We start from the raw sequence: 27,230 nt of genomic DNA, 5'->3' as shown, positions 1-27,230 counted from the left end.
TAGAGTCAATAATACTTAGGATTCACATTTTTTCTCTTCCCTAATTAAAAAAAAAAAAGTTGTTTTTTATATTGATTGTCGACTGGCAGATTTCTGACATGGCATTTTTCTTAATAAATTTGTGAAGATCTTATGAGGCATAGCAGGAAGCCAGGCTCTGTTTCATTAGTAGTCCACAGGGGATAGGGTGAAGTGGTTTGGCCATGAGATGTCTACAGAAAAGTACCATTTGCTGGCTGTATATTGCTCATCTCTGTTACAGTGAAATCCTTCTGTAACTAAGGTCTATCCTTTCTTCTCCTATTCTCAATAGATATCAACTTTGTAAGGTTACTTGTCTTCTGAAGACTTTCCTGAGGGCTCCAGCCATCTCTGTTTCTCAGACTGTAGATGAGGGGATTGAGCATTGAGGATGGTGTAAAAGATAGAGACCACTTTGTCCTGCTCAGCAGTGTGATAGGCTTTGAGGAGAAAATACTTGATGATGACTATTCCATAGAAGAGAGTCACCACAATCATATGGGAAGAACACGTTGCCAAAGTCCTCCTCATCCCCATGTTTAATCCTAATCTCAAAACAGTGTAGAGAATCTGCCCATATGAAGCCATGATGGCAGATATTGGAAAGAGGAGAAATACAACACCACTGACAAAAAGACCATTTTCATAAAGAGAAGTGTCAGCACAAACAAGTTTCAGGAGAGCTGGGATCTCACAAAAGAAATGATGGATTTCCCGGGAGCCACAATAAGGAAGATTCAAAACATAGACAACATGGATGAAGGCATTGAGAAGTGCATCCAGCCAGGTGCCAGCCACCATGAAAATACAAACTGTAGGGCACATGAGAACTGAGTAGTGGAGGGGATGGAATATTGCCACATAGCGGTCGTAAGCCATGACTGCCAGGAGAAGGCACTCTGCTCCCACAAGAGTCATGAACAGGAAGAGCTGAGTTACACAATTAGTATAGGAAATGTTGTTTCTTCCAGACAAGAGTAGAGATATACAAGAGGTCCATCAAAGAAAGTTAACTGAGAAGAAATTTCATAGGAGTATGGAGGTGATCCTCTCTTAGTGTGATGTTCTCCCTCGAACAGATAGTGTTATTACAGCGCCATAAAGACTTTAGACACTCAGTAAGAATTTTGAAATTTTGAGTTACTTCCAATTGGCTGCTCTTCTTGTTTACAACCAAACAACTTGGTATGTGATTTCTTGAAGTCCAAGACCACATGAAGTGAGTATTTGGTTCCGTTTACCCACTCCAAAGTGAAAATTAACATGCAAGAAAGTAGACATAGTCATAGACTGTTGTTTTAGTATTAATATAAAATGTTATTTTACCTCATGTTGTTCAAATGATTTCCACAAATGATAGTTTATATTATAGTCCATAATTTGGTGAAAATTATATTTTCTTTTTTTAAAATTAATTAATTAAAAATTTTTTTAATTTAAAATTTTATTTTATTAATTTTTTATGCAGCAGATTCTTATTAGTTATCCATTTTATACATATTAGTGTATATATGTCAATTATATTTTCAATATTTTAAGTACTGAAGACTTTTTAAAAACACATTTACAGATGTGACTGACAACTTATTAAGAAACTGCATAGATTTTTTTTACATGAAGAGTCAATTTATTCAACTGAAATAACTAGTAGGATCTTAAAATCCAAACGGCTCAAAGTTTAACCAGTTTTAACTCAAGTACTTACCTTTTACACTGTTTAAGTATTATGAATAACAAGCATATCAAATATGCAGTCCTTTGTGCTTAATTAAGACTAGGAGTAAAAGATGCATTTTCCCTAATGTATCTTTTTTCAACAAAATATATTAAATTGTTACATTTATTTTGATAAAGTCAAAAGTTTTACACTTACAAATTTTAAAAAGATTCCTAATTTGAATCTTCAGAGGCAAATAAATCCATAAGTAAGTAAGTAAGCAAATAGATAAATCCCACTGTCCATGTTAAAAGATATTCAATGGCTATACATTCTGGGTATGTATATTTTGGAATTCAAAAATTGAGCCAAGTTTCTGTTTTCTTTTTTTTAAATGAATCCCAATACCTTTATTTTGAATCACAAATTCCTGGATGATTAAAATTCCTAGAGTTAAAATTAAATCGGGAAGGGGCTGACTACCAGAAAATAAACGCCTACTTTATGAATACAATAGCAACAGAAAGGGTTTCCAATTTTTAGAAGAAACATCACACGATGCAGCGCCACCTGGTGGGTGTTACAAGATGAAATGCCCACACTGACTGTTCTGAGAGCCCCCACCGCGCTGCAGATGTTTCCTCAAGGACAGCTGCCGTCAGAGCTGCTGCAGGGCCATGCTTCTCACTGCAGCCGGCCTCACAGCCAGCTCCTCAAACAGAAGACTGAAATGATATATCATTCCTGTTTTAGCAGCTTTTGGTGTACAAAACTTCTCGATGTGGATTAACACAGACCTGCTTCTTGAATTTAAGGAATGCCATGAACCAATCTATTAATTTGTCTGTGGTACAGTCTGCCAGAGTGCTCTGCGAAGAATCTTTTTTTTCCATTCCTACCATGGCTGGGTGAGAGGAGAGGAAAGGGTGGAAAGGTGCCAGTGTACTATAGGCAATTCAGGTGACGCTGTGTGCTCCATTTCCTTTCTGTAGGCGTTTCTTTTGGCAGCTGCAGCAGCTTGACGGGGGGAGGAAGAGGCAGCCCACCAATCACCTCTTCTTGAAGCCATATTTTTTGCGTTCACAAAAGAGATCTGTCTTAGAGCTCCCCAAATTGACAATCTTTGGGCAACCATCTCTATCTTTCTCCTGGATGGTGCACTCCTTACAATAATAGGGATCCGAAACCCCGGGGCCTCCACAGATCCCACAGTGTCCCTGGTAAGAGCCATAGTTAACATTCATCACATATGTGCACCAGGGTGCAGGGACGCACATAGGAGTCACAGATCACACACTTGCCATCACGTTCTTCACACAGTCTTCCAATGGCAACACCAGCCTGCTTGCGGCAAAAGATCAAGTCCGGGTGATGTTTAGCCATAGCTCCCTCTATGCCACCGGAAGCCCTCTTTTCTGTTTTTTAATGGAAGGATATATCACATCAGATACATGTGGTAAGTACATAAATCTGGTATTTAAAAGTATTGCTCTATTTCACTTATTATTTATATTGAATTACAATTTTGAATAAATTATTCTGTAATTTTATTTTTGCCTGTATTGCAAAACAAGGCTGATGTTGTGTCTTGTAAAGAAAAGTGCCTGGTCAACATCAAGCCTTTCAACTAATTATTTGGCATCAAATAAATCCAATTTTTTTTTCAGAAATACTAGCTATAAATTGTAATTTTTTCCCTCAAAATATCACCAGAAATTTCTTTATGTAGACGGAAGCATTGCACATAGAAATATCCAGAGTGACTCATCTTCTCTTGATGTCAGGTCCATACATTATCAATGAACTAAGGAGGTTAAATAGCCCACAAAAATCTCTCTACCATAATGAGTTGTGACAACTTATAATTCCACCTGTACTGTCCTCAGAGAAAATGTCCCTTGTTTGCCTCTCTCCTCCTTTAGGTAGACAGTAGCATAATCATTCTGTTGTCCTTCAAATACCCAAATAAATAAGTCTGTCCCCTTAGAAACAAACAATAATATCAGTCAACTTCATAATCGTTTGTTTATCGGCACAAGATTTCTCCACCTTGACAGTTCAAAAATTGCCATGTCAATATCCCAGTTCAGAATTTAATAGATGTGACTATAGAATATCTGTCATTTAAGATCCAGAGCAAGTGTACTTCTTTCCTGACTTCACCATTGTTTAGTGACCTCAGATATGTTACTTGACCTTTGGTTTTTCATGTATAAAATGGGATAATAAGAGGATGCATGTATAGGGTTTTGTGAGGATAATGTTAATTAATTATTGCAAATTTCTTAGGACAGTGAAAGATGCACAGGAGAGAATAAAAGTTTCACAATGTGGAGTTGAGCTTGAATTTTATGACTAAATATAATTAGGACTATGAATTGATCTATATAGTTTTGTTTTACCTTCTGGTCATATCACACACACAAACTAGAGACTTATGTAACAGCCAACATATATTTTTAATGAACTACATGTGTGACTCTATTTCCTTAATATTATATCACCCATGTACATTAAGTTTCTGGGTCTTTTTCAACTAGAAATATGCATCTACCTTTGTGAATTTTGTACATTTGTGATACTATTGCACATATCTTATTAAAGTAACCCTGAGCACTCTAATTGCAAAATTATTCTCATTTTTCTATATATAGAGAGGCATATATAATGTTTCTCAGAAGTTGAGCTTAATTTGGGAATGATACATCTAGCTGAATTTTAGTTACTGGGGAGATAATTAGGTTACACTGTGAGGTTAGTTAGGTTAGGTCACATGGTGAGATTCGTTTGATGTAGTATTGGTTGTAGTGTTAGCCATTGGATTTTTCTAATGTGTATTTGTATATCAAACTTGTGTTATTATTTATTGATTACTTTCTATGTGTCAACCAGAATTCTAAGTACTTTACCTTTATATTAAATCCTCAGGCCTGCTAATGTCCCTGCCAGTAAGGCACTGTGAATAACACTGCTTCAGTGCCTGTGATCATAGCCACCATGTTTTACATCCACACAACTTTAATATCACTAAAGTTTTGATTTCGAATTTTTTACTCAGAAAAATTTTAAATATAGTGTGAAAATCTAAATTCAACAGAAATCAGCATTTGAGAGGGACTTCAACACACCTCAAAATCATTACAACAGCCATGTAATTAGAAAGCCCATGTAATTAGAAAGCCCATCTCTCCTTTCACAACTGTGCTCATTTGTGCAAAAGTTACCAAAATATTCAGAAAAAGGGTAAAAAACCCCAATTATTAGCATTATAATTACTAAAAAGGGCAAAGTGTAAAAACAATTTTGGAATTAATATATTTTTTTTTCTCTTAAATTCAGTCTTTTTTTAAAGTTTCCTTTGGGCTTTAAAATAGCATATGCACAATAATACTTTAGAATTTTTTAAAGATAACTCAAAGTTTTAATCTAGTTTTGTTATCAATGAAAATAATTGGGAATATAAGGACTATTCAGTAAGATCTCCTTTCTATTAAAGAAGCATAAAGTCCAAAAAATCACACTACTTCTAACATGAGTAACAATCTTCATATACCAGGCTCTCTGTTATTAGGTTGTCATCCACTCGACCCATGTTTCCCAGAATACCATTACCTGTATGGTTCATGGCTAACATTTACAAATGAGAGGAATTGACACATGATTTGAAAAATAGAAGAGAATAAAAGGCGTTATTATCTGAGGAAGGCAGATGTATAAGCAGACATGAGTTTTAATTAGCTTCCTGGTGAGCTTCTAGGAAATATACTACATAGGTGCTAGAGACTGAGACCATCTGTAGGAGCATCACACAAATCCTGAGATTTGTAGCACCCTCCAAGTGAGTTTCTAAGACCACCCCAAAATTGCCTTCATTCTTCCAGCCCTTCTAAAATATAAACAAGCATCTAATTTCCTATGGTAAAATCAATTATACCTGGAAAATAATGAGTGAATTCTATTTACAATATAATACAAATGCTTTATACACAGCATTTTTTTTTTTTTTTTTTTTGCCAAAAAATGTGCTAGGAGATAGAAATTCAAAAATAGGAATTGGAAATTGATCTCCTAATCTGATCAGATGACAATAGAATGGTACAATAATTGCCAGTGGAAGATGGAACAGGTAGTCCAGACTATACTGTGACAAAAAAAAAACAAACGTTAATTGAATTATCACTGGTTATTGGTGAAAATAATGCACATCAAAGGCAAGAAAAACGTACTCTTTTTAAAAAAAGTTTTTATTGAAGTATTGTTGATTTACAATATTGTGTTAGTTTCTGGTATACAGCAAAGTGATTCAGATATTTTCATTGATAATTTTTCATATGCTTTGGCAACCATAAGTTTATTGTATATGTCTGTGAGCCTGTTTCTGTTTTGTAAATAAGCTCGTTTTATCATATTTTAGATTCCACATGTAAGTGATATCATATGGTATTTGTCTTTCTCTGTCTGACTTCACTTAGTATGATAATCTCTAGGTCCATTCATGCTGCTGCAAATGGCATTATTTCATTCTTTTTTTGTGGCTAAGTAGTATTCCATTGTGTATATATATATATATATATATATATATATATATATATATATATATACCACATCTTATTTATTCATTCACCTGTCGATAAACATTTAGGTTTCTTCCATGTCTTGGCTATTGTAAATAGCATTGCTATGAACATTGGAGTGCATGTATCTTTTCTAATTAGAGTTTTCATCTTTTCCAGATATATGCCCAGGAGAGGGATTGCTGGATCATATGGCACTTTATTTTTTTTAAGGAACCTCTACACTATTCTCCATAGTGGCTGTACCAATTTACATTCCCACCAACAGTGCAAGAGGGTTCCCTTTTCTCCACACCCTCTCCATCATTTATTGTTTGTAGATATTTTGATGATGGCCATTCTGACTGGTGTGAGGAGATACCTCATTGTAATTTTGATTTGCATTTCTCTAATAATTAGTGATGTTGAGCATCTTTTCATGTGCCTCTTGGCCATCTTTATGTCTTCTTTGGAGAAGTGACTATTTAGATCTTCTGCTCATTTTTTTCATTGGGTTCTTGTTTTTTGATATTGAGCTACATGAACTGTTTGTATATTTTTAGATTAATCCCTAATTGGTCACTTTGTTTGCAAATATTTTCTCCCATTCTGTGGGTTGTCTTTTTGTTTTGCTATGGTTTCCTTTGCTGTGCAAAAAATTTTGAGTTTAATTAGGTCCCATTTGCTTATTTTTGTTTTTATTTTCATTACTCTAGGAGACAGATTTAAAAAGATTTTGCTGAGATTTATGTCAGATAGCGTCCTGCCTGTTTTCCTCTAAAAGATTTATAGTATCTGGTCTTACATTTAGTTCTTTAATCCATTTTGAGTTTATTTTTCTGTATAGTGTTAGAGAATGTTCTAACTTCATTCTTTTACATGTAGCTGTCCAGTTTTCCCAGCACCACATATTGAAGAGACTCTTTTTCCCATTGTATACTCTTGCCTCCTTTATCATAGACTAGGTGACCATAGGTGTGTGAGTTTATCTCTGGGCTTTCTCTCCTGTTCCATTGATCTATATTTCTGTTTTTGTGCCAGTACCATACTATTTTCATGGCTGTAGCTTTGTAGTATAGTCTGAAGTCAGGCAGCCTGATTCTTCCAGCTCATTTTTTCTTTCTCATGATTGCTTTGGCTATTCACAGTCATTTGTGTCTCCATACAAATTACAAGACTTTTTGTTCTAGTTCTGCGAAAAATGCCATTGATAATTTTATATGTATTGCATTGAATCTGTAGATTGCTTTGGGTAGTATAGTCATTTTCACAATATTGATTCTTCTAATCCAGGAACACAGTATATCTCTCTATCTGTTTGTGTCATCGTCAATTCCTATCATCAGCATCTTATAGTTTTTAGAGTACAGGTCTTTTGCCTCCTTAGGTAGGTTTATTCCTAGGTATTTTATTCTTTTTGATGAAATGATAAATGAGACTGTTTCCTTAATTTCTCTTTCTGATCTTTCATTGTTATTGTATAGGAATGCAAGAGATTTTTCTGTATTAATTTTGTATCCTTCAACTTTACCGAATTCATTCATGAGCTCTAGTAGTTTTCTGGTAGCATCTTTAGGATTTTCTATGTATAGTATCATGTCAACTGCAAACAATGACAGTTTTACTTCTTCTTTTCCAATTTGGATTCCTGTAATTCCTTTTCCTTCTGTGATTCCTGTGACTAAGACTTCCAAAACTATGTTGAATAAAAGTGGAGAGAGTGGAGATCCTTGTTCTGTTCCTGATCTTAGAGGAAATGCTTTCAGTTTTCCACCATTGAGAAAGATGTTTGCTATGGGTTTGTCGTATATGGCCTTTATTATGTTGAGGTAGGTTCCCTCTGTGTCCATTTTCTGGAGAGTTTTTATCATAAATGGGTGTTGAATTTTGTCAAAAGCTTTTCTGCATCTATTGAGATGATCGTATGGTTTTTATTATTCAGTTTATTATGCAGTGTGTCACATTGATTCATTTGTGTATAGTGAAGAATCCTTGCATACCTGAGATAAATCTCACTTGATCATGGTGTATGATACTTTTAATATGTTGTTGGATTCGGTTTGCTAGTATTTTGTTGAGGAATTTTGCATCTATGTTCATCAGTGATATAGGCATGTAATTTTCCTTTTTTTGTGTGTGATACCTTTGTGTGGTTTTGGTATCAGGGTGATGGTGGCCTTGTAGAATGAGTTAGGAAGTGTTCCTCCCTCTGCTATATTTTGGAAGAGTTTGAGAAGGATAAGTGTTAACTCTTTTCTAAATGTTTCATAGAATTGGCCTGTGAAGCCATCTGGTCCTGGACGTTTGTTTCTTGGAAGTTTTTAAATCACAGTTTCAATTTCAGTACTTATAATTTGTCTGTTCATATTTTCTATGTCTTCCTGGTTCAGTCTGGGAAGGTTGTACCTTTCTAAGATTGTGTCCATTTCTTCTAGGTTGTCCATTTTATTGGCATACAGTTGCTTGTAGCAGTCTCTTAGGATCCTTTTTATTTCTGTGGTGCCAGTTATAACTTCTCCATTTTCATTTCTAACTTTATTGATTTGAGTCCTCTCCCTTTTTTTTGATGAGTCTGGCTAAAGCTTTATCAATTTTGTTTATCTTCTCAAAGAACCAGCTTTTAGTTTCATTGATATTTGTTATTGTTTACTTTGCCTCTATTTATTTCTGCTGTGATCTTTATTATTTCTTTCCTTCTACTAACTTTAGGCTTTGTTTGTTCTTCTTTCTCTTGTGTTGTGTTTGGGTTGCTTTTTCCTTTTTGCTTGTGTATCTATTGTAGTTTTTGGGTTTGCTGTTCCCATGGGGCTTTGATATAGCAATCTATATATTTACAAGGTTGTTATAAATTGCTGGTCTCTTTCCTGCCTAGTGAAGTCCTTTAGCATTTGTTGCAATGGTGGTTTGGTGGTGCTGAATTCTCTTAGCTTCTGCTTGTCTGTAAAGCTTTTGATTTCTCCATCGAATCTGAAGTGAGCCTTGCTGGTTAGAGTATTCTTGGTTGTAGGTTTTTCTCCTTTCATCACTTGAAATATATCATGTCACTCCCTTCTGGCTTGCAGAGTTTCTGCTGAAAAAAATCATCTGATAACCTTATGGGAATTCCCTTGTATGTTATTTGTTGTTTTTCCCTTGTTGCTTTTAATATTTTTTCTTTGTCTTTAATTTTTGTTAGTTTGATTAATATGTGTCTTGCCACATTCCTCCTTGGCTTCATCCTGTAGGGGATTCTCTGTGCTTCCTGGACTTGAGTGAGTGTTTTTGGCTATAATCTCTTCAAGTATTTTCTCAGGCCCTTTCTCTTGCTCTTCTCCTTCTGGGACACCTATATTGCAAATGTTGGTGTGTTTAATATTGTCCCAGAGGTCTCTGAGAGTGTTCTCATTTCTTTTCATTCTTTTTTCTTTATTCTGTTCTGTGGCAGTGATTTCCACCACTCTGTCTTCCAGCTCACTTATTTGTTCTTCTGCCTCAGTTATTCTGGTATTGATTCCTTCTAGTGTAGTTTTCATCTCCATGATTGTATTGTTCAACTGTTTGTTCTTTATATCTTCTAGCTCCTTGTTAAACATTTCTTGCATCTTCTCGATATGTGCCTCCGTTCTTTTTCCGAGATTTTGGATCATGTTTACTATTATTACTCTAAATTCTTTTTCAGGTCGATTACCTATCTCCTCTTCATTTAGTTGTTCTTGTGGGTTTTTATTGTGTTCCTTTGCAAAATATTTCTCTATTGTCTCATTTTGTGTAACATTCTCTGTTTGTGGTCTCCTTTCCTCAGGCTGCAGGATCATAGTTCTTGCTTCTGGTGTCTGCCCCCTAGTGGGTAAGGTTGGTCTGGGTGCTTGTGCAGTCCTCTTGGTGGGAGGGACTGGTGCCTGCCCTCTGGTGGTTGGAGCTTGGTCTTGCTCTTCTAATGGACAGGGCCTTGTCAAGTGGTGTGTTTTGAGGTGACTGTGAGCTCAGTATGACTTTCGACAGCCTGTCTGCTGATGGGCAGGTCTGTGTTCCCCTTTGCTCTGTGGCTGTCACTGCCCTGTCAGAAGTGGGGTCTGCTCCCTAGTTGTTGGAGTAGAGGACCCCATATCTGTTTCTTAGCTTATCTGTGATCTGTAGTGTGAGGTAGACAGGATTGGAACACTTGCATTGGGAGGGAAGCCACTGAGTATTCCTCCTCTCAAGCTGTTCACCTGTGGGTGTGCTTTGTTGTGTCACCTTTTACCCACTGTGCAAGCTCTCAGATTACACTCTGGTTGACACAGCTCTCAGCCCCACCTTAACTGTGGGTATGCAGCAATTGACCCTGCTGTCTCTCAGATGTTGTTTTCACCAGGCCACCAGCATAGACCCACTGAAGTCAGGCCCCAGGTTTGCATTAATTATGTATCTGGACCCACTGTGGGCACTATGGGAGCAGCTGAGTCTCTGGCCTTGCCAAACCCCCATGTATATGTGCCCACAAAATCTACAGCTGCTAAAGCTAGACCTGTCTTGGCTGTGGGAGCACTCATTGTCTGTCCAGATGTTCTGTAGGAGTTGAGTTTACAAAGCTAGTCATAGTGGTCTCAATTCATGGTTTGCACAGCTGCGAGGAGAGATTTCAGCTCTTCTTCCTTAGTTGCACAGCCCCTGGGGCTCAACTCTGGTTTCAGCCCCACCTCTGTGTGTGGGCCACCCACAGGTATCTGTTCCTGAGGCTGTCCTAGAGCACATGAGTCTGCCCTGGTGAGGAGGGGGCATGGAGGCTGCAGTGGCCAGGGTCACAGAAGCCCCAGTGGGGACAGGGCACACAGGGTAGCCGGTGGCCACGGGCACAATAGAGCTGGCCTTGGCAGTGACAGGGCATGTCGGGGAGCCAGAGGTCACAGGCGCAAGAGAGCCTGCCCTGGCAAGGGCCCTTCCTAAGTGCCTGAGGAGGCAGAGGTGGGAATGTGGGGAGAGAGGTTGCAATGGTGGCCCTGCCCCTTGCATGTCACTCAGCAATGGTGCTTTGCTTCTCTGGCAGTCCGGGTTTCCTCCACAAGTATTCCTGGTTGCAGATTTCCTCACTTACATCCTCTCAGGCTGTCTCCTCACAGCCAACAACAGTCCTTTCCCTGGGTTTGCTCTCCAAACCCCACATTCCAGCACCTAGCCACTCTCTGCACAAGCAGATATATGTCTCAGGCTGAGGCAAGCAGGGCTGTGGCACAGACCTTCTGTGTAGGTCTCACTCTGTCCTTCCTGCCACAGACTGGTTGTTGGGATCCCCTCCAATAGCCCCCAAGGCTCCACTTCTGTCCCAGCTGATCTCCCCGCCTGTGAGGGAGCTTCCCCACATGCAGGAACCTCTTCTCTCCTTCAGCTCCCCCACCAGGGACACAGGTCTCACCCCACTTCCACTCCTCTTCTTTTCTTCTTTCTTTTGTCATACCCGGTTATACAGGGATCTTTCTTGTCCTTTTAGGTGTCTGAGGTCCTCTACTAGTGTTCAGTCGGTGCTCTGTGAGAATTGTTTCATAGATGTATTCTTGATGCATTTGTGGGGAGAGGTGAACTCCATGTCCTCGTACTCCTCTGCCATCTTGACTCTCCTTCGATAAATGGAGTCTTGACCTGGATATATTTTGGTGGGGATATTGTGTTCATGACATCACACTGTAGTAACTTCTTTAATTCCTGAATGTAGAGTAGAAATAGACATTCTCATCAATATGAAGCTAGCAGCAAGATTTATTGCATATATAGTTTGAATTATATATGTTGAATATTATGTTATGATTCTTGTTTAATACCATGACAAATGTGCAAACACAAATGTATTTTTATATGAAGGTTATATTTTATGCCACCAGGAAATTTATTATCTTTAACTATAGAAAAATATATCTACTAATTTTGGCACACTTGAGGATGGTTTGAAAATATTATGCCAATGACTTAAGTATGAGTAAGATGCCTTTTAGGGGGCTCTTCCATCTTCCTGGTAGGCCTCTGTCTTTTCTTAATTCACCACACACATGCATTTTGATTTGCTTTGTATTGTTTAAGCACGCCACTAACTTTGTTTTGTTCAGGTTAGAGTTTATAATCTGTCCTTTGTGGGCTGTGGTTCCATTACCGTCAAATACCCTGCTACTTTCTCCCATTAGTTTAACCATACCAGACACCAGAAGCTCACTAATTTCATAGAATAAACAGAACAGGGAAGAACATGTAACGTGAGCACTGGATACAAGGTGAATAATCAATTAGCATAAATTAGAAAATACAATTTTAAATATACAATGGCATTTAGAATATGAATAACTGCTAGCAATTCTATTAGAAAATGTGTAAGACCTATATACAGAAAATTACAAATATTGCTGGAAGAAATGAAAGACCTACCTAAATGGGAAGATGCTCCATGGTCATAGATTAGAAGATCAGTACTGTGCCGATAACAATTGTACACAAACTAAATTATTAAGAAGAAAACTAAGAAACGGTTTTACATACAGAATAGTGGAGCTATATTAGTAGCATTATGTTTACCATACCAAGCAGAACGTCATGGAAAACTAATTTTCTCAACAAAATTTTATGATATAGAAGTATTGGTTGCTAGATAAGTGCACACATCTGGCTTCTTCAATATATTTATGTGCTTATCTGCATAGCATTTTGAGGCACGATGATCATATTTTCTTAATCTTTTATGTTACCATACTGTTGCTCTGTGATCAAACATGCTAGTATTTGAAATAACATCAACCCTTCTGCCATTCATAATTTTAACTCTCTGCAGAGTAGATCTAGGATGTAGAACAGCTGGGGAGATATCTAGGATATCAATATATCTAGTCATAATAAAATTATTATGATTGCTTTGTAGTGGAGAGAATACTTATTCATCAGGATATCTGCTATGAAGACTGTTGACTGTAGATGAAAAATGTAATTTGTTGAGGTATGTAAGTAGGTAGTGGTGTCACGTCAGAGTAGAGGCTATCCAAAGGAGTTGACATACCACCAGATCCTTTTAAAAACACAGGTTCTAATTAACTGCTGAGTTTGTTGTTATTGTTTGTATGGTTTTGCATATGAGAAATTAGAAATGGAAATATGAGATCAGAGCTAAATTGCTCCTTATTAAAGTAATTTGTGTACTCTAGTAACCTTCTTTCTCTATGAATATCCCATTGTAATAACACGTTTTTCCTTTAAATAAATATAGGATAATTTCACTATTGAGTTGAGGGCTACCAGAATATTAACTTGCCTGGAATATCTTCACATCTTTGCCTAACTCTAAATGTGAGTCATCTTTAAGAACCTGGCTTAGGTGTTACATCTTCCGTAGTATTTTCCCCTGATACCTGCTACTCCATATTCCCTTAAATTTCACTCTTGCCATTGCTGACTGGGTTAATTGAACAGCCTCTTAGACACAATACACCCAGTAGCTATCTCTGTAAATATACTTTCCATGATAAATAATAATGATCTGATTGTCTCTCTCCCATTATGGATTTTTTGAAGAAAGGAATGACATACATATACACCTTTGTCTTTTAGGGACTTCACATTCTTACTAGTTCTTATTTCATAATTAGTAAATTGATATTTTGTAAATTAGTAATTCATTAGTAAATGATTAGGAAAACATGATGGAGTGAATTAATGAGAAAAAAGAGTTTTCTCTAAAAATAAATTAGAGTGCAAAATTTGATTTACAGTGTATCTCTGGAAAATCAAACTTGAAAAGTTTGTTTTGAATTATTTTTACATTATGATAATACATTCCTCTTGAGCTTCAGTTTATTTGAGTACTGAACTTCAAACTTTCCTGCTTTTGTTGGTTAGAGATAACTTATATTTAATATTTTCATATATCACATTTTTATATATAATTGTGAAATACAAATAACATATACCACCTTAATTTTAAGTGTACAGATCTTGTTAAGCATTTTCACATTGTTGTGTAACAAATCTCTAGAATGATTAATTTTCCAAAACTGAAACCATATACACATTAAATAACTCCTCATGATTACCTTCCCCAGCCTTTGACTATCAGCTTCTACTTTTTGTCTCCATGATATTGAAAATTCTAGGTACCTCATATAAGTGGAATCATAAAATATTTGTCTTTTTGTGACAGGTTATTTCACTTAGCATATTGTCCTCAATATTTACCCATTTTATAGCATAAGTCAGAATTACTTCCTATTTAAAGGTGAATTATATTCCATTGTGTGTATATACAACATTTTGTTTATTCATTCATCCGTCTTTGGACACTTGTGTCCTTCCATCTTTTAGCTATTGTGAATAATACTACAACACATGTGTATAAATATCTCTTTGGATCTCTGCTTTCATTTCTCATTTCTTTTGAATACGTACTCAAAAGTTGAATTAGTGGATCATAGAGTAATTCCACTTTTAATTTTTTAAGGAACTTCCATACTGTTTCCATAGCAGCTGCATTATTATACATTCCCAACAACAGTGTACAAGCGTTCCAATTCTTCTACATCTTTGGCATTTTTTTTAAAATAGGGGCCGTCTTACTTGGAATGAGACGTTACCTTATAGTGGTTTTGACTGGCATTTGCTAATGATTAGTGATGTCGAACAGCATTTTATGACTGTTGGATATTTGTATATTTTCCTAGAAGAAATGTCTGTGTAAATCCTTTGCTAATTTTTTAATTGGGTTATTTGTTTATCTGTTGTTGAGTTGTAGGAGTTTTTTATGCAAATTCTAAATATTAACCTCTCAGCAGATATAGAATTTTCAAATATTTTTGAAATTACATAGGCTCATTTTTAGCCCTGTTGACTGTGTCTTTTAATGCAGACATTTAGTTGTTTGTTTGCTCTTTAATTTTGATATAGTACAGTTTATATATTTTTTGTTTTTGTTGTCTATTATTTTGTTGCCATATCCAATAAAGTAGATCAATATCCAATGCCATGTGGCTTTTCACTGTTTATTTCCTGGGAGTTTTATCATTTTAGTTCAAGTGTTTAGATATTTGTTCACTTTTTTGTTGTTTGTTTATTTTTCCTTACCCTTTCATGCTACTCTCCAGCTGTATTCAACTTTTTGGATTTATTTGAAAAGGAAGCATTAAAATTTGGCCAAGTTCATGAGGTTTGGATTCAAGAGGACTTGGGCTAAAAAAACTTGCTGAGGTTTTTTGTTTGTTTGTTTTGTAGATACTATCATATTAACAAATTTCTTTTCCACAATACCAATCACAACCCTAACAAGGGGATAATGACCAGCAAACTCTGAGGAAAGACATGGCCATCATCCATACCAAAAACAGTCCTCTCACCAAAAATATTGGACTCACTCATTCTACACAGGGATACTCATATATAAAAACACCCATTCAAGACCAGAGTAGATAACCATTTCTCCCAAATTCATAGAGACAGAGAAAGTTATGTAAAATGAAAATGCAAAGAACTAACTTCCAATTAAAAGAACAAGATAAATATCCTGAAAGAACAGATAATGTAGCAGACCTCACCAGTCTACTAGAACCTGAGTTCAAAGAGGAGGTCATAAAATGCTTAATAAAATAATTAACAAAGATCATGGATAGAAATACAGATCACAGTAACAAGGACCTAGACACTATAAAGAGGAACTAATCAAAATTAGGGAAGTCAATTACCAATATAAAAACCAAGCTAGAAGCAAAGAATAGCAGACTAAATAATGCAGAAGAATAAATAAGTAATCTGAAAGAGAGAAAAATGGAAATCACCCAGTCAAAACAGCAGACAGAAAAACAAATGAAAAAATGAAAGCAACATATGAGATTTGTGGCATAATATAAAGCATGCCAAACCATGCTCAATAGGGGTTTGAGCAGGAGAAGAGAGAGAGATAAGAGGAGCAAAACTGTTTTTGAAGAAATTATGACTGAAAACAATAGACAGAGAAAGAGCATTTGACATAATTCAACTTCCATTTATGATAAAACTCTCACCAAAGTGAGTGTAGGGGGAACATGCCTCAACGTAATAAAAGCCATTTACAACAAATCCACAGCCAACCTAATACTCAACAGTGAAAATCTGAAAGCATTCCTGCTAAATTAAGGAATAAGACAAGGACGCCCACTATCACCACTTCTGTTCAACATGGTATTGGAAGTCCTAGCCTCCACAATCAGACAAGAAGAAGAAATAAAAGGTATCCAAATTGGAAGGGAAGATGTAAAACTGTCATTATTTGCAGACATGATACTCTAAATAGTGAACCCTAAAACAAAACTATTAGAACTAAAAAATGAATTCAGAAAGATAGCAGGATGCCAGATTCGTATACAGAAACTTTTTGCATTTCTTTACACTAACAATGAAATATCTGAAAGAGAAAGTTAAAAAAAATTCTGTTTAAAATTGCATCAAAAAACCAAAATTCCTAAGAACAGACTTAACCAAGGAGCTGAAAGACCTATATGCTGAAAATTATAAAACTTTGATAAAGGAATTTGAATATGACTCAAAGAAATTGAAAGATATTCCATGTTCTTGAATTGGAACAATATTGTTAAAATGGCCATACAACACAAAGCCATCTGTAGATTTAATCAGATCCCTATCAAAATACCCATGGTATTGTTCACAGAACTAGAACAAATAATCCTAAAATTTATATGGAAACACAAAAGACTCAGAATTGCCAAAGCAATCCTGAGGAAAAAGAACAAAGCTGGAGGCAGAACCTTTCCAGACCTCAGACAATACTACAAAGCTATAGTAATCAAAACAGTGTGGTATTGGCACAAAAACAGACATATAGATCAATGGAACAGAAGAGTGAAACCAGAAATAAACCCACACACCTATGGTCAATTAATCTACAACAAAGGAGGCAAGAATACACAATGGAGAAAATACAGTCTCTTCAGCAAGTGGTGTTGGGAACACTGGAGAGTTACACGTAAATCAATGAAATAGAACATTCTGTCATACCATATACAAAAATAAACTCAAAATGTTTTAGTCCTAATTATGACATGGCATCATAAAATTCCTAGAAAAGAACATAGGCAAAACATTATTGGACATAAATCATAGCAATATTTTCTTAGATCTGCTTCCCAAGGCACAGTAAATGAGGTAATGGGACTTAATGAAACTTAAAAGTTTTTGCACAACAAATGAAACCATCAAAAAAGGGAAAAGTCAACCCAGTGAATGGGAAAAAATATTTTCAAACGATGTGTCTAACAAGGGATAAACATGCAAAACAAACAAATAGCTCATACACTCAACGTTCCAAAAAAAAAAAAAAATCAAAAAATGGGCAGGAGATGTAAATAGACATCTCTCCAAAGAAGACACACAGATGATCCAACAGGCACATTAAAGATGCTCAACATTGTTAATTATTAGAGAAGCACAAATCAAAACCACAGTGAGGTATCACCTCACATCGATCAGAATGACTATCATCTATGAAACAGAAACAGACTCACAGACATAGAAAACAAACTTCTGGTTACCGGGGGGGTGGGGGTGGTGGGAGGGAAGGATTGGGAGATTGGGATTAGCAGATGCAAACTAGTATATATAGGATGGATGAAAAACAAAGTCCTACTATATAGCACAGGAAGCTATGTTCAATATCCTGTGATAAACCATAATGGAAAAGAATATGAAGAAATAACACATATATGTATAACTGAGTCACTTTGCTGTACAGCTAAAATTAATAGAACATTGTAAATCAACTAGATTTGATAAAATTTAAAAAAGAATGACTATTATCAAAAAAGTCTACAAATAATAAATGTTGGAGAGGGTGTGGAGAAAATAAAATAATAAATAATAAATGCTGGAGAGGGTGTGGAGAAAAGGGAACACCTTTACACTGGTTTTTTTGATTACATTAATCAGTTTTAAAATGTTGAACCAGCTTTGCATACCTTTCTAGGATAAATCCCACTTCTTAATGCTGTACAATTCTTTTTGTTAACATCTTTATTGGAGTATAATTGCTTTACAATGGTGTGTTAGTTTCTGCTTTATAACAAAGTGAATCAGTTATACATATACATATGTTGCCATATCTCCTCCCTCTTGCGTCTCCCTCCCTCCCACCCTCCCTATCCCACCCCTCTAGGTGGTCACAAAGCACCGAGCTGATCTCCCTGTGCTATGCGGCTGCTTCCCACTAGCTATCTATTTTACGTTTGGTAGTGTATATATGTCCATGCCACTCTCTCACTTTGTCTCAGCTTACCCTTCCCCCTCCCCATATCCTCAAGTCCATTCTCTAGTAGGTCTGTGTCTTTATTCCTGTCTTGCCCCTAGGTTCTTCATGGCCAATTTTTTTTTTTTTTTTTTAGATTCCATATGTATGTGTTAGCATACGGTATTTGTTTTTCTCTTTGTGACTTACTTCACTCTGTATGACAGACTCTCACTCCATCCACCTCACTACAAATAACTCCATTTCGTTCCTTTTTATGGCTGAGTAATATTCCATTGTATATATGTGCCACATCTTCTTTATCCATTCATCTGTTGATGGACACTTAGGTTGCTTCCATGTCCTGGTTATTGTAAATAGAGCTGCAATGAACATTTTGGTACATGACTCTTTTTGAATTATGGTTTTCTCAGGGTATATGCCCAGTAGTGGGATAGCTGGGTCGTATGGTAGTTCTATTTCTAGTTTTTTAAGGAACCTCCATACTGTTCTCCATAGTGGCTGTATCAGTTTACATTCCTACCAACAGTGCAAGAGGGTTCCCTTTTCTCCACACCCTCTCCACCATTTATTGTTTCTAGAGTTTTTTATGATGGCCATTCTGACCGGTGTGAGATGATATCTCATTGTAGTTTTGATTTGCATTTCTCTAATGATTAATGATGTGGAGCATTCTTTCATGTGTGTGTTGGCAATCTGTATATCTTCTTTGGAGAAGTGTCTATTTAGGTCTTCTGCCCATTTTTGGATTGGGTTGTTTGTTTTTTTGATATTGAGCTGCATGAGCTGCTTGTAAAATTTGGAGATTAATCCTTTGTCAGTTGCTTCATTTGCAAATATTTTCTCCCATTCTGAGGGTTGTCTTTTGGTCTTGTTTATGGTTTCCTTTGCTGTGCAAAAGCTTTGAAGTTTCATTAGGTCCCATTTGTTTATTTTTGTTTTTATTTCCATTTCTCTAGGAGTTGGGTCAAAAAGGATCTTGCTGTGATTTATGTCATAGAGTGTTCTGCCTATGTTTTCCTCTAAGAGTTTGATAGTGTCTGGCCTTACATTTAGGTCTTTAATCCAGTTTGAGTTTATTTTTGTGTATGGTGTTAAGGAGTGTTCTAATTTCATACTTTTACATGTACCTGTCCAGTTTTCCCAGCACCACTTATTGAAGAGGCTGTCTTTTCTCCACTGTATATGCTTGCCTCCTTTATCAAAGATAAGGTGACCATATGTGCATGGGTTTATCTCTGGGCTTTCTATCCTGTTCCATTGATCTATATTTCCGTTTTTGTGCCAGTACCATATTGTCTTGATTACTGTAGCTTTGTAGTATAGTCTGAAGTCAGGGAGCTTGATTCCTCCAGCTCCATTTTTCGTTCTCAAGATTGCTTTGGCTATTCGGGGTCTTTTGTGTCTCCATAAAAATTGTGAAAAATTTTGTTCTAGTTCTGTGAAAAATGCCAGTGGTAGTTTGATAGGGATTGCATTGAATCTGTAGATTGCTTTGGGTAGTAGAGTCATTTTCACAATGTTGATTCTTCCAATCAAAGAACATGGTATATCTCTCCATTTATTTCTATCGTCTTTAATTTCTTTCATCAGTGTCTTATAATTTTCTGCATACAGGTCTTTTGTCTCCTTAGCTAGGTTCATTCCTAGATATTTTATTCTTTTGTTGCAATGGTAAATGAGAGTGTTTTCTTAATTTCACTTTCAGATTTTTCATCATTAGTGTATAGGAATGCTAGAGATTTCTGTGCATTAATTTTGTATCCTCCTACCTTACCAGATTCATTGATTAGCTCTAGTAGTTTTCTGGTAGCATCTTTAGGATTCTCTATGTATAGTATCATGTCATCTGAAAATAGTGACAGCTTTACTTCTTTTCCACTTTGGATTCCTTTTATTTCTTTTTCTTCTCTGATTGCTGTGGCTAAAACTTCCAAAAGTATGTTGAATAATAGTGGTGAGAGTGGGCAACCTTGTCTTGTTCCTGATCTTAGTGGAAATGGTTTCAGTTTTTCACCATTGAGGACAATGTTGGCTGTGGGTTTGTCATATATGGCCTTTACTACGTTGAGGAAAGTTCCCTCTATGCCTACTTTCTGCGGGTTTTTATCATAAATGGGTGTTGAATTTTGTCGAAAGCTTTCTCTGCGTCGATTGAGATGATCATATGGTTTTTCTCCTTCAATTTGTTAATACGGTGTATCACATTGATTGATTTGCTTATATTGAAGAATCCTTGCATTCCTGGGATAAACCCCACTTGATCATGGCGTATGATCCTTTTAATGTGCTGTTGGATTCTGTTTGCTAGTATTTTGTTGAGGATTTTTGCATCTATGTTCATCAGTGATATTGGCCTGTAGTTTTCTTTCTTTGTGACATCCTTGTCTGGTTTTGGTATCAGGGTGATGTTAGCCCAGTAGAATGAGTTTGGGAGTGTTCCTCCCTCTGCTATATTTTGGAAGAGTTTGAGAAGGATAGGTGTTAGCTCTTCTCTAAATGTTTGATAGAATTTGCCTGTGAAGCCACCTGGTGCTGGGCTTTTGTTTGTTGGAAGATTTTTAATCACAGTTTCAATTTCAGTGCTTGTGATTGATCTGTTCATATTTTCTATTTCTTCCTGGTTCAGTCTCGGAAGGTTGTGCATTTCTAAGGATTTGTCCATTTCTTCCAGGTTGTCCATTTTATTGGCATAGAGTTGCTTGTAGTAATCTCTCTTGATCGTTTGTATTTTTGCAGTGTCAGTTGTTATTTCTCCTTTTTCATTTCTAATTCTGTTGATTTGAGTCTTCTCCCTTTTTTTCTTGATGAGTCTGGCTAATGGCTTATCAATTTTGTTTATCTTCTCAAAGAACCAGCTTTTAGTTTTATTGATCTTTGCTATTGTTTCCTTCATTTCCTTTTCATTTATTTCTGATGTGATCTTTATGATTTCTTTCCTTCTGCTAACTTTGGGGTTTTTTTGTTGTTCTTTCTCTAATTGCTTTAGGTGTAAGTTTAGGTTGTTTATTTGAGATGTTTCGTGTTTCTTGAGGTAGGATTGTATTGCTATGAACGTCGCTCTCAGAACTGCTTTTGCTGCGTCCCATAAGTTTTGGGTCATTGTGTTTTCATTGTCATTTGTTTCTAGGTATTTTTTGATTTCCTCTTTGATTTCTTTAGTGATTTCTTGATTACTTAGTAGTGTATTGTTTAGCCTCTATGTGTTTGTATTTTTTACAGATTTTTTCCTGCAATTGATATCTCATCTCATAGTGTTGTGGTCGAAAAGATACTTGATACAATTTCAATTTTCTTAAGTTTACCAAGGCTTGATTTGTGACCCAAGATATGATCTATCCTGGAGAATGTTCCATGAGCACTTGAGAAGAAAGTGTATTCTGTTGTTTTTTGATGGAATGTCCTATAAATATCAATTAAGTCCATCTTGTTTAATGTATCATCTAAAGCTTGTGTTTTCTTATTTATTTTCATTTTGGATGATCTGTCCACTGGTGAAAGTGGGGTGTTAAAGTCCCCTACTATGATTGTGTTACTGTCGATTTCCCCTTTTATGGCTGTTAGTATTTGCCTTATGTATTGAGGTGCTCCTATATTGGGTGCATAAATATTTACAATTGTTATATCTTCTTCTTGGATCGATCCCTTGATCATTATGTAGTGTCCTTCTTTGTCTCTTGTAATAGTCTTTATTTTAAAGTCTATTTTGTCTGATATGAGAATTGCTACTCCAACTTTCTTTTGATTTCCATTTGCATGGAATATCTTTTTCCATCTCCTCACTTTCATTCTGTATGTGTCCCTAGGTCTGAAGTGGGTCTCTTGTAGACAGCATATATACGGGTCTTGTTTTTGTATCCATTCAGCCAGTCTATGTCTTTTGGTTGGGGCATTTAATCCATTTACATTTAAGGTAATTATTGATTTATATGTTCCTAATACCATTTTCTTAAATGTTTTGGGTTTATCATTGTAGGTCTTTTCCTTCTCTTGTGTTTCCTGCCTGGAGAAGTTCCTTTAGCATTTGTTGTAAAGGTGGTTTGGTGGTGCTGAATTCTCTTAGCTTTTGCTTGTCTGTAAAGGTTTTAATTTCTCTATCAAATCTGAATGAGACCCTTGCTGGGTAGAGTAATCTTGGTTGTAGGTTTTTCTCCTTCATCACTTTAAATATGTCCTGCCACTCCCTTCTGGCTTGCAGAGTTTCTGCTGAAAGATCAGCTGTTAACCTTATGGGGACTCCCTTGTATGGTATTTGTTGCTTTTCCCTTGTTGCTTTTAATATTTTTTCTTTGTCTTTAATTTTTGTCAGTTTGACTAATATGTATCTCATCATGTTCCTTGTTGGGTTCATCTTCTATGGGACTCTGCGCTTCCTGGACTAGAGTGTGTGCTTCCTTTCTCATGTTAGAGAAATTATCAGATATAATATGTTCAAATATTTTCTCAGGCCCTTTCTCTTTCTTTTCTCTTTCTGAGATCCCTATAATGTGAATGTTGGTGCATTTAATGTTTTCCCAAAGGTCTCTAAGACTGTCTTCATTTCTATTCATTTTTTCTTCTTTAGTCTGTTCTTTGGCAGTGATTTCCACCACTCTGTCTTCCAGCTCACTTTTTGTTCTTCTGCCTCAGTTTTTCTGATGTTGATTCCTTAGTGTATTTTTCATTTCAGTAATTATGTTGTTCATCTCTGTTTATTTGTTCCTTAAGTCTTCTAGCTCCTTGTTAAACATTTTTTGTATCTTCTCGATTTGTGACCCCAGTCTTTTTCTGAGATTTTGGATCATCTTTACTACCATTACTCTAAATTCTTTTTCAGGTGAATTGCCTATCTCCTCTTCATTTAATTGTTCTTGTGGGTTTTTATCTTCTTCTTTCATTTGCAACATATTTATCTGTCATCTCATTTTGTCTAACTTTCTGTGTTTGTGGTCTCCTTTCCAGAGGCTGCAGGATTGTAGTTCCTCTTGCTTCTGGTGTCTTCCCTCTGGTGGGTGATGTCGGTTCAGGAGCTCATGCAGGTTTCCTTCTGGGAGGGACTAGTGCCTGCCCTCTGGTGGGTGGAGCTGGGTCTTGTCCCTCTGATAGGCAGTGCTGTATCAAAGGGTGTGTTTTGAGGTGGCTGTGAGCTCAGTATGACTTTAAGCAGCCTGTCTTCTGTTGGGTGGGGTAGTGTTCCTATCTTGGTGCTTGTTTGGCTGGATGTTTTCCAGCACTGGAACCTGCAAGTTCTCAGGTGAGGCTGGGTCTGGTGCCAAAATGGGGACCGCTGGGAGAGCTCACTCTGATCAATATTTCCTGGGGCTTCCAGTACCAGTGTCCTTCCCTTCACGGTGAGCTATCATCAAACTTTGCCTCCTCAGGAGAACCTTAGGTATGTGTAGCCCAGGTTCTTATGGAGGTGCTGATTTGTGCTGGATCCTACCGCACGTGAGACCTAGTGTGTGCCCTCCAAGAGTGGAGTCTCTGTTTCTCCCAGCCCTGGGGAACTCCTACTGTTCTCAGACTCTCAGACTGTCTTAGAGAGCTAGTTTATGTGGGAATGTCTCTGTGTAGCCTGCATGGGTTTAATATTTTTTGGTGCAAGAGCTTTTTATAGTATAGTCTGCCACCTCTTTCCTCAGTGTATGTTGGCCATTATCCCTTTGATTGGAGGTGTGACTGATGTTGTGGTGACCAGAACCTGCAATTTATATTCAAGAGAGCCTCCCCTTTGCTCTGTGGTTGTCACTGCCCTGTCAAATGTGGGGTCTGCTCCCTAGTTGTTGTAGGGGCACCCAGATCTGTTTCTTAGCTGTGTCTAATCTGCAGTGTGAGGTAGGTGGGATTGGAGTACTCCCAGTGGGAGGGAAGCCGCTGAGTATTTCACCTCTGGAGATGTTCACCTGTGGGTGTGCTCTGTTGTGTCACGTTTCACTCATTGTGTGAGCTCTCAAATTACACTGTTGTTGGCACAGCTCTCAGCCCCATGTTAACTATGGGTATACCAACAATTGGCCCTGGTGTCTCTCAGACATTGTTTTCACCAGGCCACCAGCATAGATCTGCTGAAGTCAGGTCCCAGGATTGTAGTAATCATGGATCTGGACTCATTGTGGGTGTTATGGGGGAAGTTCAGACTCTAGCCTGGCCCAACCCCAATGTGTATGTGCCCACAAAACCTACAACTGCTGAAGTTAGATCCATCTTGGCTGTGGGAACACTCATCAGTTCAGATGTTCTGTAGACACTGACTTTACAAAGCCAGTTGCTGGGTGTCAATTCACGGTTTGTTCAGCTGTGAGGAAAGATTTCAGTTTTTCTTCCTTAGTTGCATGCTCCTGGGGCTCAGCTGTGGTTTCAGCCCCACCTCTGCCTGAGGGCCACCCACAAGGGTCTACTCCCAAGGCTGACCTGGAACACATGAGTCCACTGCAGTGAGAAGTTGGTGAGGAGGCATCAGTGGCCTCTGACCATATACATGGGGGTTTATATCTTGGCTCTCCATTCTGTTCCATTGGGCTATGCTTCTGTTTTTATGCTAGTACAATACTGTTTCATAATACTATAGCTTTGTAGTATAGTATGAAGTCAGGAAGTGTGATGCTTCTGGCTTTGTTCTTAATTCTCAAGATGTTTTGACTATTACGAGTGTATTGTGGTTCCATACAAATTGTAGCATTGTGTTTTTTTCCTTTCTGAAAAGTACCATTGAAATTTTGATAGGGATTGCATTGAATCATTAGATGACTTTGGGTATTATGAACATTTTAACAATATTTTTTTCTGATCATGAACCAAGATATCTTTCCATTTTTTTCTGTCTTCTTCAATTTATTAAAACAAAATCTTGTAGTTTTCATTGTACAGATCTTTCACTTCTTTGGCTAAATTTATTCCAAGGTATTGTTTTGAATGTTATTGTGAATTATTTTATCTTTTTCAGATATTTTGTTATAAGTGTATAGAAACAGCTGATTTCTGTATGTTTTTATATCCTGCAAATTTACTGAATTTTTGATTAGTTCCAATAGGTTTTTTTGTTGAGTCTTTAGGATTTTCTATATATAAGATTATATCATATGCAAACAAAGAAATTTCACTTCTCCTTTCACTTCTCCTTTCTGATTTGAATGCCTTTTACTTCTTTTTCTTGCCTTATTTTTCTGGCTAATATTTCCAGTACTATGTTGAATATGAGTGGTAAAAGTGGGCCCTCTGGTCTTGCTCCTAATTCTAGAGAAAAAGCTTTCAATCTTTCATTGTTGAGTATGGTGTTAGTTGTGGCCTTGTCTTATATGGCCTTTATTATGTTGAGGTATGTTTTTTTTATACCCAATTTGTTGAGAGTTTTATCATAAAAGAATGTAGTTTGTCAAATGCATTTTCTGCATCTATTGAGTTGATCATGTGATTCTTATCTTTCATTCTATTAGTGTGGTGTATCACATTTAGTGATTTGTGTATGTTAAATCTTTCTTGCATCCCAGGGGTAAATCCCAATTACTCATGGGGTATGCTCCTTTCAGTGCATTGTTGAATTCATTTTGCTACTATTTTGTTGAAAATGTTTACATCTATATGCTTTAAAGGTATTGCCCTTTAATGTTCTTTTCTTATGTGTCCTTATCCAGCTTTTGTATCATAGCCTTATAAAATGGTTTTACAAGTGTTCCCTCCTCTTCACTTTATTGAAGGAGTTTGAGAAGGATTGGAATCAATTTCCCTTTTAGTAGAATTTTAAAAAATACCTGCTGAAATATTGATTGGGATTTTATTAATCATCATTAATATTAATATAGCAATAATGTTGCTATGAATATTGGGGTACATGTATCTTTTTGAATTAGTGTTTCTGTTTTTTGTTTTTTTGTTTTTGGGTTTTGTTTCTTGTTTTTTTCCAGCAGTGGAATTTCTGGATCATATGGTGATTCTATTTTTAGTTTTTTAGGATCCTCCCTACTGTTCTCCACTGTGGCTGTGCCAATTTACATTTCCACCAACAGTGTAGGAGGATTCACTTTTCTCCACATGCTTGCCAACATTTGCTGTTTGTATTTTTTAAATTTGTTTATTTATTTATCTACTTATTTTTGGCTGCTTTGGGTCTTCGTTGCTGCGTGCGGGCTCTCTCTAGTTGTGGTGAGCGGGGGCTACTCTTCGTTGTGGTGCACAGGCTTCTCATTGCAGTGGCTTCTCTTGTTGCAGAGCACGGGCTCTAGGTGCATGGGCTTCAGTAGTTGTGGCATGAGGGCTTCAGTAGTTGCCAATTAAAAAAAGACATCTGAGAGGCTTAGCTACAATTGTGACATTCTTAAGAGGTAGAGGGACAAGTACTGGGTTCACTGAGGTTAGTGACCCACTTTGTATTATACCCTAGGAGTAACTAGAATACATAACTAAAATTAAAAATCCCTTACCTGTGTATCCCAGATCATCTCAAGTTTTGAAATTTGATCAAGGTGACCTAATGCCACCAGCCATCTGGCAGAAGTCAACACTAACTGTCTATAGGATAATAATATCACTCTTGGCTTTTATTTATTTCCATAAATGATTTTCAAGTACCATAACTGATATACTATTAAAGATAAGACAATATGAATAAAACAAGAAGAAACAATAGACAACCACAGTAGACCCTCAAAGACTCCAGATATATATTCATTATAACTTTGCTTGTAAGTTCAATAAGACAATAGCTCAGCTTGGAAATTTGGCCAAAAAAAGTAGAAGCCATAAAAAGTGACAAGAAATTATTTTAAAAATGTAAATTCTATAACTGAGAAATTTAAAAATTGTGACCTGGAAA

The 27,230-nt window shown here is 36.6% G+C and overlaps 2 pseudogenes; both read right to left on the bottom strand.

Annotated features, from left to right (window-relative positions):
- Positions 1–278: 278 nt before the first annotated feature.
- On the bottom strand, positions 279–1,237 carry LOC132363448 (olfactory receptor 2T7-like; annotated as a pseudogene).
- A 1,225-nt stretch (positions 1,238–2,462) lies between these two features.
- On the bottom strand, positions 2,463–3,077 carry LOC132363973 (PHD finger-like domain-containing protein 5A; annotated as a pseudogene).
- Between the last annotated feature and the right edge of the window lie 24,153 nt (positions 3,078–27,230).

This window comes from Balaenoptera ricei, chromosome 3, assembly GCF_028023285.1.
Source record: "Balaenoptera ricei isolate mBalRic1 chromosome 3, mBalRic1.hap2, whole genome shotgun sequence".
Lineage (NCBI taxonomy): Eukaryota > Metazoa > Chordata > Mammalia > Artiodactyla > Balaenopteridae > Balaenoptera > Balaenoptera ricei.
The sequence above is the reverse complement of the archived record's forward strand: the minus strand, read 5'-3'. Positions and strand labels throughout refer to the sequence as shown.